Source organism: Erpetoichthys calabaricus, chromosome 13 (assembly GCF_900747795.2).
Source record: "Erpetoichthys calabaricus chromosome 13, fErpCal1.3, whole genome shotgun sequence".
Taxonomy (NCBI): domain Eukaryota; kingdom Metazoa; phylum Chordata; class Cladistia; order Polypteriformes; family Polypteridae; genus Erpetoichthys; species Erpetoichthys calabaricus.
In genome coordinates, this window is record NC_041406.2 from 73,602,477 (window position 1) to 73,621,386 (window position 18,910).

Genomic DNA, 18,910 nt, shown 5'->3' on the forward strand with positions numbered 1-18,910 from the left:
ATTCCCACGCTCAGATTCTTTGTTATGTAGACCCACAACTATGTTCTCCACCCCATCTCTGGTTCTCTTATCCTGGCACTCACTTGGCCTCGAAGGAGACACAACTATGGATTGACTGCTCCTCTGCTGCACTTCTCCTATTTGAGGATATCTCCTCCATTCACAATACCCCAGACAGCAAGGCAGAGCAACAGGGCAAGCAAGGGGTAGCAGCCAATAAACTTTTATTTAGTTATTATAATCATAAACATTCTTAAGCATTTCTAATGTGCCAAAATGTGAAACCAAATATAAAGGTACAGTAAATGGGTGAGGAAAATCAATGAAAACAACTGGAAACATTCAGGAACAGTTATATGTGATGCAGGCTGACACACTTAATGTGTGAGGTTTTGAGTCTCTTAAGGTCACATTGCTACTCTCATGGCATGTGTCTCCTTGATGGCTATGTTCTTCCTTCTCCTCCTCCTTCCTAGCTCTTCTATATTTCTTCCTGCCCGAAACTGATACTTAACAGCTTGTTTAGCACATGTGGATCAAAGGAACACCCTCCTGGCTCATCTGAGGTACATAATAATACTTACCTGGCAGTATAAATAATTATTTATTTATAAATAAATAAACGCTCATTCAGGAAGTGGTCCCCTGAGGCAGAGCAGGCTCTGAGAGAATGCTTTGGAACTGCGGACTGGGATATCCTGCAGGTGTCACATAGTGAGAACATTGAGGAGGTTGTTGACTGCACTACTGATTACATCAACTTCTGTATGTACATTGTAGTTCCAGTAAGAACAGTACGCTGCTATGCTAACAACAAGCCATGGATTACAAGTGACATCAAGGGCCTTTTGAACCAGAAGAAAAGGACTTTTAAAGGCGGTGATCAGCATGAGCTCAAGCGCGTGCAGAAGGAACTCCGAGTCCAGCTCAGGGAAGTGAAGGAGCAGTACAGGAGAAAGCTGCAGCAGAAGCTGCAGAACAACAGCATGAAGGAAGTGTGGGATGGGATGAAGATCATCACTGGCTGCAGCTCGAAGCGGGGTGCCACCATCGAGAGCGATGTGGAGAGAGCAAACCAGATGAACAACTTTTTTAACAGGTTTGACCACCCTAACCCACTCTCACCTCAGAGTACTGCACCCTCCAACCATCCTTCTGCTGATACCAGCATAAGAGAGAGTTTCCCCCAACCCACAATTACAACAGCGCAGGTGAGCAGAGAGCTGAGGACACTTTGTGCCAGCAAAGCAGTGGGTCCAGATGGAGTATCGCCATGACTGCTGAAGGCCTGTGCGTTGGAGCTGGGGAGTCCTCTACAGCGCATCTTCAACCTGAGCCTGGAACAGGGGAGAGTCCCGAGGCTTTGGAAAACATCTTGCATCACCCCCGTCCCAAAGATATCACATCCTAGTGAGCTGAACGACTTCTGGCCTGTCGCTCTGATATCACATGTGATGAAGACCATGGAGTGGCTGCTGCTTCACCACCTAAGGCCACAGGTCCGCCACACCCTCAACACTCTGCAGTTCGCATACCAGGAGAAGGTGGGAGCGGAGGATGCCATCATCTACATGCTACACCGATCCCTCTCCCACTTGGACAGAGGCAGTGGTGCTGTAAGAATTATGTTTCTAGACTTCTCTAGCGCCTTCAACACCATCCAACCTATGCTCCTTAGGGACAAGCTGACAGAGATGGGAGTAGATTCATACCTGGTGGCATGGATCGTGGACTGTCTTAAAGACAGACCTCAGTATGTGCGTCTCGGGAACTGCAGGTCTGACATTGTGGTCAGCAACACAGGAGCGCCGCAGGAGACTGTACTTTCTCCGGTCCTGTTCAGCCTATATACATCGGACTTCCAATACAACTCGGAGTCCTGCCACGTGCAAAAGTTTGCTGACGACACTGCTATCGTGGGCTGCATCAGGAATGGACAGGAAGAGGAGTATAGGAACTTAATCAAGGACTTCGTTAAATGGTGCGACTCAAACCACCTACAACTGAACACCAGCAAAACCAAGCTGGTGGTGGATTTTAGGAGGACCAGGCCCCTCATGGACCCCGTGATCATCAGAGGTGACTGTGTGCAGAGGGTTCAAACCTATAAATACCTGGGAGTGCAGCTGGATGATAAATTGGACTGGACTGCCAATACTGTTGCTCTGTGTAAGAAAGGACAAAGCCGACTATATTTCCTTAGAAGGCTGGCGTCCTTCAACATCTGCAATAAGATGCTGCAGATGTTCTATCAGATGGTTGTGGCGAGTGCCCTCTTCTACGCAGTGGTGTGCTGGGGAAGCAGCATAAAGAAGAGGGACGCCTCATGCCCGGACAAACTGGTAAGGAAGGCAGGCTCTATTGTAGGCACGAAGCTGGACAGTTTGACATCCGTGGCAGAGCGATGGGCACTGAGCAGGCTCCTGTCAATAATGGAGAATCCACTGCATCCACTAAACAGTATCATCTCCAGACAGAAGAGCAGCTTCAGCGACAGACTGCTGTCAATGTCCTGCTCCACTGATCGTTCCTCCCCCACACTATGCGACTATTCAATTCCACCTGGGGGGGTAAACGTTAAAATTATACAAAGTTATTGTCTGTCTGTATACCTGCATTGTTATCAGCATTGTTATCACTCTTTAATATAATATTGTTTTTTATCAGTATGCTGCTGCTGGAGTATGTGAATTTCCCCTTGGGATTAATAAAGTATCTATCTATCTATCTATCTATCTATCTATCTATCTATCTATCTATCTATCTATCTATCTATCTATCTATCTATCTATCTATCTATCTATCTATCTATCTATCTATCTATCTATCTATCTAATACCACTCTGAGACGAGATTGGGCATTGGCACTAATCATACCCTCTTCCTTTCCTTCCACAGAGCCAAGGAGATGCCCACTGAGGGCAGCTGACCACCCCTTTCTATCCTCAGCCTATAAGTCTGGAGACTGCCAAAACATGGTGTCATTCTGTGATCAGAGCATCCTGCAGGATGATGCCCCATCTTTTTGACCTAAGTTCAGAGAAGGCATTGCTTCAGTTCTAAGAGGCATCCTAAATTTGTTTTGTCTTTGTATCTGCACCATAGAGCGCTGGTTTGTTTTAAGTATTAGAAAGAGTCGTCAAAATTAAATAGGGATGGCTATTTTGGCACCCCAGCATTTCCACCCTTAGCCCCTCTGAAATGTCATTTTGACAGACCATGTCAGCAAGTGTGCATAAGGTGTGCCTCCACGAAGATAACCAATGGTTTGAGAGCTTTGCTTTTACTCATGTGGAAAATCCTGAAAATGACCATGTTGCCATTTCAAGTTCTGACCTTTCTGCAAAAGGTGTCTGTTTGCTCTTCTGACTGCACAAAATCCCCTCATGTAAAATTACCTTCTGTCTTCACTAACACTTCCTTTTTTATGTGGTGAGCTACACTGTTTTACTGAGATCAGAAGTTTAAGTACTTACAGTTTTAAACATACAGCTATAACAACATACAACTATAATCCTTCTCAACAGTTTAAAGAGTATGAAATATAACATAATAACATTGCATTCACTTCAATTATATATAGATACAGTATATTCATTTAATATGACTATAAGTAGAACGTATGATGGCACAGCTTTAGTACTATTGTCCTGGAGACTTCCTAGAATCCCAGCCTTGTCACCACATATGTAGAGCGTTCTCCTTGTTTCTCTAGAAATTCTAGAAATTTCATCCTGCTAAAGATGTGCATGCTAGATCAACTACTGACTCTAAATGAGCTTCACAGAGCTGACTGCAGGTGTGTGAGAGAGTGTAGCCCGTGATTCACAGCTAGCTCCTGCTTTATTTTCAGTGATGCCATGATTGGCTGTGGCCCAGTCAGAATTTACTATGCATTTTGGGAAAGCGACCAGCATACAAGAAGTTGCTTGAGACAGCCACGTTGGTAGCATCAAGGGGTGTGTGCTTACATGTCAAAGTGGATGTGGCCCTATGATAACCACTTTTTCCTCATTAAAAGCAGGCCTGGATAATGGTATGGTTGCTACCTATTCTGATTATTTTTGCTAATTTGCCTTTGTTTCTACATATTGACCAGCAATGATACCACATGCACTTCAGAACAGGTAATCCACCTGAAGCTAAGCATGCTGAGGCATGGCCAGTTCTTGGATAGGAAACCAGCCAGGGAGAGATTCAGTTGCCACTCAAAGATGTGTTGGCGAGGCCAGCAGGGGCACTTACCCTGTGGTCTAAATGTGAATCCCAGTCCCCTGTGCAGCGACGAAGAAACTGTGCTGTAAAAATAGCACTGTCCTTTGGATGAGACATAAAATCGAAGTTCTGAATCTGCATTGTCATAAAAGATCCCTGGGCATCCTTTATAAAGAGTAGGGTATATCCCGAGGTTCTATTCAATAAGGGCGCGCACAAAAAGGCGACCTTCAAAAGGGCGACCTCAATTGGGCACGGAGAATAAAGGCGCACGTAAATAAAGGCGACCTTCAAAAGGGCGACCTCAATTGAGTGCAGAATAAAGGCGCCCGTAAATATAGGCGAGCTTCAAAAGGGCGACCTCAATTGAGTGCCGAATAAATGTGCGCGCAAATAAAGGAGCGCTTCAAAAGGATGACCTCAACTGAGTGCCGAATAAATGCGCACGTAAATAAAGGAGCGCTTCAAAAAGGTGACCTCAATTGAGCACGGCAAATAAAGGCGTTCGTAGATAATTTAGTTGAAATGGCTCTGGAATATGTGAAGAGCAACAAAGGTGCAGATCTACTCGTAGTCGAAGGCTATACATTCAGAAAGGAGAAAACTATCAATGGGAAACACATCTGGAAATGCACTGAATATAGGATTGGAAAATGTTCGTCTCGCTGTCATACCAAAAATGGATTATTCGTCAAGAGACCATCTACGCACAACCATGTTCCAGATGTGACGAAGATCGAAACAAGGAAAGCAATAGTGGACATGAAACAATCTAATCTAATTTTCTGTAATTTTGAAAACAACGAAATATGTTCAGTCATTGCCTTAATCTAATTTTCTGTAATTTTGAAAACAACGAAATATGTTCAGTCATTGCCTTAATCTAATTTTCTGTAATTTTGACAACAACGAAATATAGAGAGCTTTAGAAATAGTTCGTTAGAAGTAGTTTGTTAGAAGTTCATGCATTAATTAATTGGATGTTTTAATATTCTTGCTTTCACCTTTTTATACGTTCAATCATTGCCTTTATCTAATAAATTTTCTGTAATAATTTTGTTGCGTTTGCCTTTATTCGCTGTGCCCAATTGACGTCACCCTTTTGAAGCACTCCTTTATTTATGCGCGCAGTTATTCGGCGCTCAATTGAGGTCGCCCTTTTGAAGCTTGCCATTATTTATGTGCGCCTTTATTCAGCGCTCAATTGAGGTCGCCCTTTTGAAGATCGCTTTTATTTATGTGCGCTTTTATTCGCCGCGCCCAATTGAGGTCGCCCTTTTGAAGGTCGCCTTTTTGTGCGCGCCCTTATTGACGGATACCATATCCCGATGTCCTAGCTAAATTACCCAGTACAGCCCAGCACAGCCTAATCAATCTCGCCCCTTAATCATCCTCTGTCCTTAATCATCCTCTGTCTCTAATTGGCTATCTTTCCCTCACCCCTTCACCACTCACTGCAATGTGTAGTGAGCATACTGATGCAAAAATAGCTGCCATCGCATCTTCAAGGTGGATGCTGCACATTGGTGGTGGTTGAAGTAACTCCCCACTCATTATGAAAAGCACTTTGTGTAGTGAGAAAAGTGCTATATCAATGTAAAGAATTATTATTATTATTTCTAGAATTTTAAGAACTTTTTCTGTTTATTTTTTGTTTAAGTATGTTTATACCATTCTGTTTATATTGCTTTGTGGTGTCTGTAGCCATTAGTTAAAAAAGGTAAGTGTAGAAAGCATCATTGAGTAAAGAAAATTCCTATAAATTCTATGTAGATTTATTATTTAATTTTTTTCCAGGCTATCCTTAGGAATCTTTTTGCCACATTATGATGTTTCCTGTGTTCTGGCCTCTGTTTTTGTTTAAACTAAACTGACAAAGATGCCCTTTTTTGTGTGACCAGAAAATATATTATTTTATGTGTCTGCTGGTGATAATAACTGTGTTGCATGCTTTTATTGTTGTCTAGTATGCAACATACTGTCTGAATAAACAGTGAATAGTTGGACCGAATGGTACAAAAGGACAAGCAAGCAAGCAAACCAGCAAGAGTTTGAAGCTGAAGAGAATAAATAGGTCATTACTAAACTCCAAAAGGAAAAACAAAAATCAAAGTAAATAGCATAGCTAAATTGGTCATGGCCAAGTAACAAAACAAGAGATCAAAAAAGCTAAAAGAACCTGTTGGTGATGCAGGTATGTAATAATTTTATTAACCTTTCCAATCATAGTTATACTTGCTCTAAGACTCGTTTTGGGAATTTTCTGAGTTAGAGAATTTAAAAGTGGCATTTGTTTTTTTTGATTCTCTTAATGTTTGTATAATATTTTTGTACTGTTTTGTCCACCATTTTGAATTCTTAACCATCGCCACTATTTACCTAACCTGTTGTTAAGGGCTTATGTTGCCAGGGATGTGGCCTCAGAGGAGCACAGTGGGTTTAGAGTTTGGCTGTAGGTGCACATCCTTATTCGATCTGCAGTTTCAAAACGTCTTTCAAACATTTTGCCTGAAATTTATTGCTTTTTGGTCCAGACATCTTGCTTTTTTGTATGACCTCGATTTTGTCTCACATTTTGGTTTTGCTGCTGTACTGTCAACTCCTGTTCTGACTCCATTTTTGGCTAAGCTTGCCTCTGCTGGTTCTCTATAAAATGACCTTTATAAGTTTCCTGACATAACAGAACCAAAAGCAAATATTTTTATTTGTATCGAAATACTTAGATTTTAAACCTTCCAAAAAGTTTTACAGGTAACACCTGTCATGACATCATATGCCATGCAACATGAGTCACATGGACAGCAACCTTGGGAATCATGAACAATATGATGGTAAAACATTACAAAATGGCATCATCCATATTAAAACACAATGCTGTCATGGTAAAACTAAAATAATAAAAAAAATGATAATATCAATATAAAAATAGTATTAAAATATTATTACTCACAGCAGAGTCCTTATATTGGGCTCCAAATATGTGAGCATCCGTGAGCAAATCACAGCAAAATTAATTAAATAAATACTGTAAATAACAAAGTAACTGCAAACACACTAAAATGTCTTGGAAGTTCACAATATGCAACACCAGGTGTAAGAGCCATTTGCTAGTTATTTAAGTTATATTAAATGTTTGCATATATAATGCTGCATAGTTATAACCCCCACAAGTTGAATTGAATTTTTAATATTTTGCCACTCTCAGTTTACTGTCACCTTTATTTTGTCAATTAATATTGTTTTTATTAGTGTTTTTTGTGATGTTACTCTGCTGCCATTTTGTGAATCATTTTGGGGCATCCATCTCAGTATCTAGTGATGTTGCTGGCACCCACTCCCATCACATGATCATGTGACACTTGACACATGATGGCCACATGCATGCTTTGTGACATCATCACTGCTACACCATTTAAAATAACATCATACTATTCCTAGAACCGAAGAGTTTGGATTTAAAAAAAAGATCAACTTAGTGCATGGAGTTAGTAAATTTAAAAGATTTCCAGGGCTTTAAACTTTGCCTCGACATCTCCTCTGCTTACCTCAAATGGGATCCTGTAGCCAGAGGAGACGTCCTTCTGACAGGCACAGCCAACCTTTTAACTGGCTGAGGGCCCTTGACGCCATCAGGGTGCCACACCTTGCCTTGCCTCACCTCACCTTGCTCCTCTGACTCCCACTGCACTTTACTGGCCTTACATGGAAGCCCTCCTGAGCAATGGATAACTCCAGCTCCCTTGAATTGCTCAGCCAAAGTGACCCTCTTCAGTCCTCTTGAGCATCAGCCATACGCTCCTTCTCAGGGCTCTCTACCCAGCAAGCTGTCTGCTTCCACTCTAGCGCACACTATGGTCTTCCAATCCTACCTTCTCCATTCTTCATTCCTTTAACCTCCATCTTTATTTTCTCTCTCTGTTTTGAAGCCCCTTCTCTGCTGTGCAGGCTCCTTTTATACTGATTGATCAGGTGCAAGTGTGACCCTCCGCCCACTCCGAGGTGTGAGTGAGACACCCGACTGATTCACTTGCAATTGCATTTGAGTGTTCGATCAGCCAAGCACCCCAATCAACCCTGGAGCGGCGTGTACTCACACACACCTTCACCTGTTCACAGATTGCACACTCTAGGACTTATTTATTTAAAACTGTACTTCACCACAGACCAGTTATGACACTGTAACCCTGGGACGCATCATGGAACTGTCCTGCTTCCCTTACTCTTTACCCACTACACAATGGACTTCCAATATAATAAAAACACTTGTCATCTACAGAAATTCTCAGATGATTCTACCATCACAAGCTGCATTAATAATGGAGACAATTTCAGTAGAGGAGGCTTGTGGAGGACTTTGTCTTGTGGTACACAAAGAACCACCTACAGCTTAACATCAGTAAGACAAAAGAGTTGGTTTTGGACTTCTGGCATGCTAAAGAACTTCTGAGACCAGTCACCATTCATGGGGTCAACATGGAAATGGTGCAGAGCTACAGGTACCTGGGGGTTCACATGAACAACAAACTGGACTGGTCTGACAACACCATGGCACAATGCAAGAAGAGCCAGAACAGACTGTACTTCCTAGGGAGACTCTGGTCTTTTGAAGCTTGCAGCAAGATACTGGAAATGTTTTACCAGTCTGTAGCAGCCAGTGTATTGTTCTGCATTGTGGACTCCTGGAGGCTCTGTCTTGGAGCACTTTTACATTATGACACACAATCTATGGACATGAACTAAACTGCAGTGTGCTTTTGAACTGCATTTTAAACTGACAATAAAATTGTGTGGCGTAGTGAAAAGCTATCGATTATTTAGTTGATATGTTTTTAATTAGAACACGGTTAATCTGTGCCAAAATCAATGTTCCATTTGCATTAGTATTGAATTTCAGTGCACTTAGCACGTTAGGTTGCATTTAATTTTGGCATGGATAATCTTCCATAAGGGTGACACAGTGGTAACACTGCTGCCTTGCAGCAAGGAGACCTGGGTTCGGTTCCCGGGTCCTACCTGTGTAGAGTTTGCATGTTCTCCCCGTGTCTACGTGGGTTTCCTCCGGGTGCTCCGGTTTCCTCCCACAGTCATGCAGGTTAGGTGCATTAGCGATCCTAAATTGTCCCTAGTGTGTGCTTGGTGTGTGGGTGTGTGTGTGCCCTGTGGCACCCGGCTGGTGCCCTGCCCAGGGTTTGTTCCAGCTTTGTGCCCTATGTTGGCTGGAATTGGCTCCAGGAGAACCCCGTGACCCTGTGTTAGGATATTGCGGGTTGGACAATGATTGACTGACTGACTAATCTTCCATAAATTAGTGCATATAATATTTGAATATTATAATCTTGATTAACCCCATTCCATTCCACATGGACAAATAAGGAGGCAATCAGGTTACCCTCCCACAACAACTCATTTCAAAATGATGAGTATTTCTCCTTAACTGTTCATGTATCCAACAAAGGCAAGATCATTCACTAATAGGTACATAGTCTTACAAAAATGGCAGCTGTCCGGTCTTTGTCATATGTGCAATGTCTCCTCGTGTTGACACTGATTTATTTTTGGCACTCAAGTTAACTCCCACATCCCACAGAAATGCAAATTATCTTGATTGGTGACTCCTTATTGACCCAATTTAGAGGAGTGTAGTCTTTCAGGTTTGAAAAATAACAGAAAACATGTTTATTTTATCAATTCCTTGTAAAGTTTCACCAAATTTGTTGTTCTTTACCAATACCATGTGTTCATTAACTGTGTATATTTGTAACTATTAACTTAAAATGAAGATATATAGAAACAAAAAGATAGTCACATATTTAATAAAACCAAACAATTTAATCCACATAAGTTTATCTAATACCTGCACTGGCATTTTACAATACTTAATAGTGGAGCCAAAGGATAAAACAATCTGGACTACATGCTACACCATCAGAAGATGCATGTCCACACTGTTACACAAGTCCAATTTAAAGTCACCCCAAAAGTGTACATTTTTGTGACACAGAGGGGATCTGGGGAAGTCTCTGCTGGACAAATCTTAGAAAGTGCACATTTTACACAGGTAATAACCTGAACTAAAATCCAAATTACTGTAGATTTGAGGCAGCGGTGACAATCAATGCACCTTCCTCCTAATCTAGTAATGAATGTCTTTTTAAGATTGTCATGAATGTAAAGGGCATTATGCAGTTATTTGTATTTCTGATTCCTAAGAAAGGGAAGAAAAACACACAATACATTGATTACAGTTTAAGAGAAGAATAGACTAGAAATAATGAGTTTAATAGAAATGCAGTAATAACTGTAGTCCTGTAGGACCAAGATTAAGAACCACTTATTTAAGATTTGGTTTTTTGGTTGATTCTGTTGTAGTCAGAATGAACGGACACTAGATGGCCCCAAAACAAGGTTTTGGTGGTAACTAAAGGATAAGGACGAGCTTATAAAACACAGTATACTGCATACCTCTAGATGACATATCTATCTATCTATCTATCTATCTATCTATCTATCTATCTATCTATCTATCTATCTATCTATCTATCTATCTATCTATCTATCTATCTATCTATCTATCTATCTATCTATCTAAATAAAACATAAATATATTTATTCAAAGGCTTTGACTATCTTTGTTGTCTTTTTTCTCCTGTTTTCTATTCAGATTTTGTCCTTAAATGAGCAGTGAAGGGGCTTGAATCCACAATGGCTCAGCTTCATGCCCTAATTACAGATTTACTTAACCTGTGTGTGCTCCAGTTGCGATTCTATTCATTTAAATTTCTTTTAGGAAGTCACTCAGCATGAAAAACGTTGAAAAATCAAACAGTCAAGAAAAAAGCTGTCAAACATCTAGAAAGCAGGATTTTTTGTGAGAGCAGAAAAAAGATCAGGCTTTCAGTTCAGATGGTGAATAGGGTTTGCTGGGATAGGTTCCCCATGACACTGGATAAGCAGGTTTAGAAGCTGGACGGATGGGTGGTATTTCTTCCATTTTAATATATTTATAACAGTTCATCTTCAGTGTTATTTTTTTGTTCGATAGGCATGACTGTTACTTTTGTGTCCATATAGGAACTCAAATCAAGTTTGCAGTGACTACAGTGATTCTTTAAATCTTGATTTTTGTTTACACCACTTTTCAGTAGCAGTGCTGTTATCCTGCTGGTCTACTTACAGTACCACATGTTTCAAAGAAGACTAGTCTTCTACAATCAGAAAAGCAGAAATTCATCAGTTTCTCAATATACTATTATGGCCATACAGTCTGATAGAGTACATTTAGTGCCAATGACCAATCCATACACTGGCTCTTGCCAAATGTAGATTATCTGTTATGAGGGATAGAGGGCACTTTTGGAATGACACCAAGCCCAGAATAATGCCAAGGAAGGCCTAAGTATTAAATAATAGACATTTATTAATATATAAAAAACAGAAAGGGAGTAACAGAGAAAGTTAAGGGTAAACAGTAATGGAGGCCAAATAATAAGATTCTGAAAGGCTCCTTTGGCCCTCCTTAGCCTGGTCCCAGACTTGAGCATGAAACAACAATATACTTTCTCTTTACTTTACTTTTCTCTTTCTCCCACCATTGAAATGCTTGTCACCATCTCTCTTTCCAGTTCCACACTGACCTGCTTTCGGTCTTGGACACGGCGTCAAACCCTTCCCAGAGTCACTATATGGTCCTATATTTGCTCTATTTTTGACCTCTTTGTAGCCTTAAAAGTTCAAATCTCCTTGCCAGGCCACGCTATCTATTATTGGAATATCTGCTCTCTAGTTCTATAGGAGAATCATGGCATGTTTACACTAGAGCATGCTTTAATTCTTTTGGTAATGATTCCTCTATTGTAGTCCTTCTGGGGATTTCCACACACTTACAAGACATTACTGCATTGGCCTAACAAATTGGTGTTGCCGTTGCCCATACATTATTTACATGTACCATCTGAAGCTGCCTAAAATTCCAGTCCTCACTGAATGTCCCCCACTATGCTAATGATAAAAAAGTTAATCCAAAATCAGCCTTCCTGTGTGCCATTAACACACTCATGGTATGTCAAAGATGTTTTTGTGTACACATCCTAATGTCATAAAGGACTGTTGAAAAAATATACACTTGTTAGCTTTGTTTCTTTTGCAAGTACCTGCAGAATTATAGTGTAAAACAAAATATTATTAATAGGCACATATATAGGCTAACTCACTGATCCAGCAGCCTTGGCTTGAATCCCACACTTGGTCATTGTCCATTCTCCTCATGTCTACACAAGTCTTCTCTACATACTTCAATTTAGTTTTGTATTCCAAAGTCATGTAAGTTAGATTAAGTGCTAATTCCAAACAGGTAATTTTTTGGGTGCATGTGCCCATGTGTACCGCAAAGGACTCTCACCCTTGTATTAGTTTTTTTCTGCATTGTGCCCAATGGTGCCTGGATAGAGTGTGCTCCCATACTCCTGCTCTTGAGAAGGGTTCAGAAAAACAGCTTTAGAAAATGAGTGAATGAAGGATTGAATTAATTAATTAAAATAAACAAATGATTGTAACAAATGTGCCTAAACTCTCTGCCTTTCTAAGTTGTAGTCAAGCTGTAACTACCTAGCTTGAAAAAAACATTAAGAGAAATAATAAAACATGATGATGATGGCTCCATCTGTCTGGGTAGACAATGGGCCCGGCTGGATGTGCAGCAGAGTTAGCTGTGGCTGAGCAAGCTGATTTTTGAGTGGTGGTCCTTGGCACAAACACTGATGGTTGCAGTTTGGTGCTTGCTGTCACAGATTTCCTCCTCTCTGTTTTCTCTGACCACAGTTAGGTTCTCTTCTCCTTGCCACCAACCATAGGAAATAATACAATACAATACAATACAATACAATACAATTTATTTTTGTATAGCCCAAAATCACACAGGAAGTGCTGCAACGGGCTTTAACAGTCCCTGCCTCTTGACAGCCCCCCAGCCTTGACTCTCTAAGAAGACAAGGAAAAACTCCCAAAAAACCCTTGTAGGAAAAAAATGGAAGAAACCTCGGGAAAGGCAGTTCAAAGGGAGACCCCTTTCCAGGTAGGTTGGGTGTGCAGTGGGTGTCAAAAAGAAGGGAATCAATACAATACAATACACAGAACAGAACAAATCCTCAATACAGTATAAAAATAAAAAAATGTACAAGTACGGAGCAGAATTTAACAGTAGATGATATCACATAATATGATTTGGATTTGTTTAGAGTCCTGGAGACTTCAGCCATCAAGCTGCCTCTCCCATTTGGCCATTCCACAGCTGAAACAGCACTGGGCCAGCCAATCTGATGAAAGGACCCTTCAACCCCACAATTCCTGCGATCCTCCATCAGGGACGACTTTACCTTAGGCAGGCAAAACAATATGACAGGTGGGCCATGGCACCAAGTGCCACATTTGAGTACCAAGAAGAGAAACAGAATAGGTGAGGGTTAGTAACAAATTATAACTATCATGTTACTTATGTTTTAGTGCTAATGACTAACAACAGAGATGCAGTCTGTACAGTTAATAAGCAGCTCTAGTCAGGATATGCTAAACTGAAGTAGTGAGTCTTCTACTGGGATTTAAAAGCTGAGACCAAAGGGACATCTCTTAATATAAAATAGACATAATAAAAAGACAATAACAAATGAACTAACATTCTCAAGTACAAAACAAAATTTAATGATTCAGTTTTGTAAGCTACATTCATTTTTACAATGAAATTAATAAAAGGTTAACAAACTTCAGAAATGCATTTGTTTCCAATAGATGTGTCAATCAATCATTCAGTCATTCATTCATTTTCCCAATGCTGCATCACAGAGTCTAGTCAGGCTGAATTGAGCAACAAAGGTTGAACCAACACTGCATAGGATATCAGACCATTGCATAGATGTCAGGGTCATAATTATCTCCTTTAGACATCTGGCGATGTTGACTCTGTTAGCCCCATATTGCCTATTGTCGAGAAATGTGCTCTACTGAATTTTTTTAAACATACTTTATGTCTCTCTAGTTCATAAATGTGTATTGTCCTTTTGTTAGGTTTTAGTATGGGAATTTAAAAATATTACCTTGTCTTGTGAAAGAAACATCCTGATCCAGAGTTTATGTACAGCAATGTCCACTGGTAGGTTGGTAGTTATGGGTTAGTTCTGGAGCCTAGTAGTTGACTTACTTCCTGCTGTGTGATGTAATTTGTTTATTTTTGTTTTGTATTGTCTGTTATCTCAACTCAGCCACAGAGGATGCACAAACCAGCGTGTTTCTTTGTGTCGGTCCCAAGCCTGGATAAATGGGGAGAGATATGTCAGGAAGGGCATCCGGTGTAAAATTTTGCCAAATCAATATGCGGACAACAATACAAATTTCCATACTGGATTGGTCGAGCCCCGGGTTAACAACAACCGCCACCGGTACTGTTAGCCAACAGGGTGCTGGCAGAAATTGGGCTACTGTTGGCCGAAGAAGAAGAAGGTGCAGAAGAGGGGGGAGACGTGTCCAGAGGCAGGAGGAGAGGAGGAAAGTAAAGAGAGTTGAACTGGGGGTAGGGTTTGAATGTTGGCAGTATGACTGGTAAGGGGAGAAAGTTAGCAGATATGATGGTGAGAAGGAAGGTTGATATATTGTGCATGCAAGAGACTAAATGAAAGGGGAGTAAGGCCAGGTGGATCGGAGGTGGATTCAAATTTTTCTATCATGGTGTGGATGGGAGGAGAAATGGGATAGGAGTTATTCTGAAAGAACAGTATGTCAAGAGTGTTTTGGAGGTGAAAAGAGTGTCAGACAGAGTAATGATTATGAAGCTGGAAATTGGAGGTGTGATGATGAATGTTGTTAGTGCATATGCACCGCAAGTTGGGTGTGCAATGGGTGAGAAAGAAGATTTTTGGAGTGAGTTGGTTGAAGTAATGAACAGTGTACCCAAGGGACAGAAAGTGGTGATTGGAGCGGATTTCAATGGGCATGTTGGTGAAGGGAACAGTGGGGATGAGGAGGTGATGGGTAGGTATGGTGTCAAGGAGAGAAATGAAGAAGGTCAGAGAATAGTGGATTTTGCCAAAAGGATGGACATGGCTGTGGTGAATACGTATTTTAAGAAGAGGGAGGAACATAGTGTTACGCACAAGCGTGGAGGAAGATGCACACAGGTGGATTACATCCTATGCAAAAGAGTTGATCTGAAGGAGATTGAAGACTGCAAAGTGGTGGCAGGGGAAAGTGCAGTTAAGCAGGATAGGATGGTGGTCTGTAGGATGACATTGGAGATCAAGAAGAGGAAGAGAGTGAGGGCAGAGCCAAGGATCAAATGGTGGAAGTTGAAAAAGGAAGACTGCAAGGTTGAGTTTAGGGAGGAGGTGAGACAGGCACTGGGTGGCAGTGAAGAGTTACCAGACAGTTGGGAAACTACAGCAGATGTAGTAAGGGTGAGAGCAAGAAGGATGCTTGGCGTGACATCTGGAAAGAGGAAGGAGGAAAAGGAAACCTGGTGGTAGAATGAGGAAAATACAGGAGAGTAAACATAGGAAGAGGATGGCAAAGAAGAAGTGGGATAGTCAGAGAGATGCAGAAAGTAGACAAGAGTACAAGGAGATAAGGCGCAAGGTGAAGAGAGAGGTGGCAAAGGCTAAAGAAAAGGCGTATGATGAGTTGTATGAGAGGTTGGACACTAAGGAGGGAGAAAAGGACCTGTACCGATTGGCTACACAGAGGGACCGAGCTGGGAAAGATGTGCATCAGGTTAGGGTGATAAAGGATAAAGATGGAAACGTACTCACAAGTGAGGAGAGTGTGTTGAGCAGATGGAAAAAGTACTTTGAGAGGCTGATGAATGAAGAGAACAAGAGGGAGAAGAGGTTGGATGATGTGTAGATAGTGAATCAGGAAGTGCAACGGATTAGCAAGGAGGAATTAAGGACAGCTATGAAGAAGATGAAGAATGGAAAGGCCGTTGGTCCAGATGACATACCTATGGAAGCATGGAGGTGTTTAGAAGAGATGGCATTGGAGTTTTTAACCAGATTGTTTAATGGAATCTTGGAAAGTGAGGAGGATACCTGAGGAGTGGAGAAGAAGTGTACTGGTGCCGATATTTAAGAATAAGGGGGATGCGCAGGACTGCAATAACTACAGGGGAATAAAATTGATGAGCCACAGCATGAAGTTATGGGAAAGAGAAGTGGGAGCTAGGTTAAGAAGTGAGGTGATGATTAGTGAGCAGCAGTATGGTTTCATGCCAAGAAAGAGCACCACAGATGCAATGTTTGCTCTGAGGATGTTGATGGAGAAGTTTAGAGAAGGCCAGAAGGAGTTGCATTGTGTCTTTGTAGACCTGGAGAAAGCATATGACAGGGTGCCTTGAGAGGAGCTGTGGTATTGTATGAGGAAGTCGGGAGTGGCAGAGAAGTATGTAAGAGTTGTACAGGATATGTACAAGGGAAGAAGAGACCATGGTGAGGTCTGCGGTAGGAGTGATGGATGCATTCAAGCTGGAGGTGGGATTTCATCAGAGCCCTTTCTTATTTGCAATGGTGATGGACAGGTTGACAGACGAGATCAGACAGGAGTCCCCATGGTCTATGATGTTTGCTGATGACATTGTGATCTGTAGCGATAGTAGGGAGCAGGTTGAGGAGACCCTGGAGAGGTGGAGATATGCTCTAGATAGGAGAGGAATGAAGGTCAGTAGGAACAAGACAGAATACATGGGTGTAAATGAGAGGGAGGTCAGTGGAATGGTGAGGATGCAGGGAGTAGAGTTGGCGAAGGTAGATGAGTTTAAATACTTGGGATCAACAGTACAGAGTAATAGGGATTGTGGAAGAGAGGTGAAAAAGAGAGCGCAGGCAGGGTGGAATGGGTGGAGAAAAGTGTCAGGAGTAATTTGTGACAGGCGGGTATCAGCAAGAGTGAAAGGGAAGGTCTACGGGATGGTAGCGAGACCAGCTATGTTATATGGGTTGGAGACAGTGGCACTGACCAGAAAGCAGGAGACAGAGCTGGAGGTAGCAGAGTTAATATATTGTGTGGAAATTCCTAACCAAGAATTAACTAAACAAGTTACATGTATTTTTCAGTTTTAAAGGTGTTAAAAAAATAATTCTTTTCATTAAAAGTAGGACCAAACTAAACTCCCCATGCAGAATTTTAAGATACTTTGGTTATTCATTTTAAGTAGTTTTAAATTGTACCTATTTCACTGATACCTTTATCCAAGGCAACTTACCACATTTATGATACAATCAGTTACATTTCTGTTGGTTTTATGATTGAAACTCAGGCAGGTCAAGTGACTTGCTCATGGCCACACACTGCCAGTAGCAGGATTCGAACCCACAACCTTAACGGCTACATCACACTGCCTGCTGTCATAGTTTAAATTTTAACACATAGTCTTTCCCAGTATAATTCCCTCAGATAATTTAAGTCCAACAAGGTATCTACTTAATGATGGCATTAGATGATTTTAAGATAATATGGTAATAGAAATCAAGAGGCCAGGGGGGTATTTATCGTACGTGGATTAGTCGTTTAGCCGGATGTAATTGTTGACGATTTGGCATGTTCCTGGATCTTTTCGAAACTCTTGCTGGAAGTGTTGTCATAGCAACACACCCTAATCCTCAAACCTGCTCGGAGCAGGTTTGTTCTACGTAAACAAGGATTAGCTCACACACGTAATCAGTGTCCGTGCATGGAATTCATTCAGTCATGGCTTCACTGTTCATGAATGAGCGACCAATTGATATTGGTGCGCAAATTATAAGACGAGAATTTCATATAGAGAGGGGTTTGCGCGATCTGCAAGATCCTTTATTGCTCCTGGAGGAAATTCTTTTTGAAAGATACCGCTTTAGCCAATGGGGAATATTGTACCTCAAAGATTTATTAGCACCCTATATTCGAAGTCAAACTAGGCGAAGTCGGGCTCTCACAACCACACAGACAGTATGCATTGCTTTGAGGTTTTTCACAAGCGGCACTTTTTTATATACTGTAGGCGATGCAGAAAATCTAACTAAATGTGCAGTTTGCCATGCAATTCGTAAAGTCTGTTTGGCTCTGAAATATTTCCTTCGGGTTTTCATAGTGTTTCCTGGACACCTGAGTGTGCAGACAATAAAAGAGGCATTTCATGCCATTGCAGGTAGGTAATACACAGGTTAAAACACCCACCGTTCCATGAAGAATCCCAATCAGCCTAACATTCTCATTACCAGGATTTCCAAATGTGATTGGGGCACATGGGACTGATCAGAGTGGAGTTTGATCAAACATTATTTGGAAAATGTACCTCTCCTCCTGATGATATTCAAGGGATATGACATTCCCTGCAACTGACCCAACAAAAAGAGGGCTATATGGAACCTACCTATGGCACACATTGAGGTCAAATATATGCAATGACCATCCTTTATCTGAAATGAAGTGACCACTGCATCCTGGCACTGGTTCTGAGGAGGAGCTTCCCCCTGGAATGCTCTCAGAAACAGGGCGATGGGCATTTTGCTGGAGAGCCAACTCTTCTGCAGGGGTTAGGTCTGGACTGTGTGGACCTCCAGCTGTTTTTTTTTTTGTCTGTCTTCTTATTAGCTTTAAAAGTAATGTTTTTTTATATTATATATGATTATTTATGTCAACAATTCTTTAAATAGTTATATACCAATATTTACCAGTTTGAAGT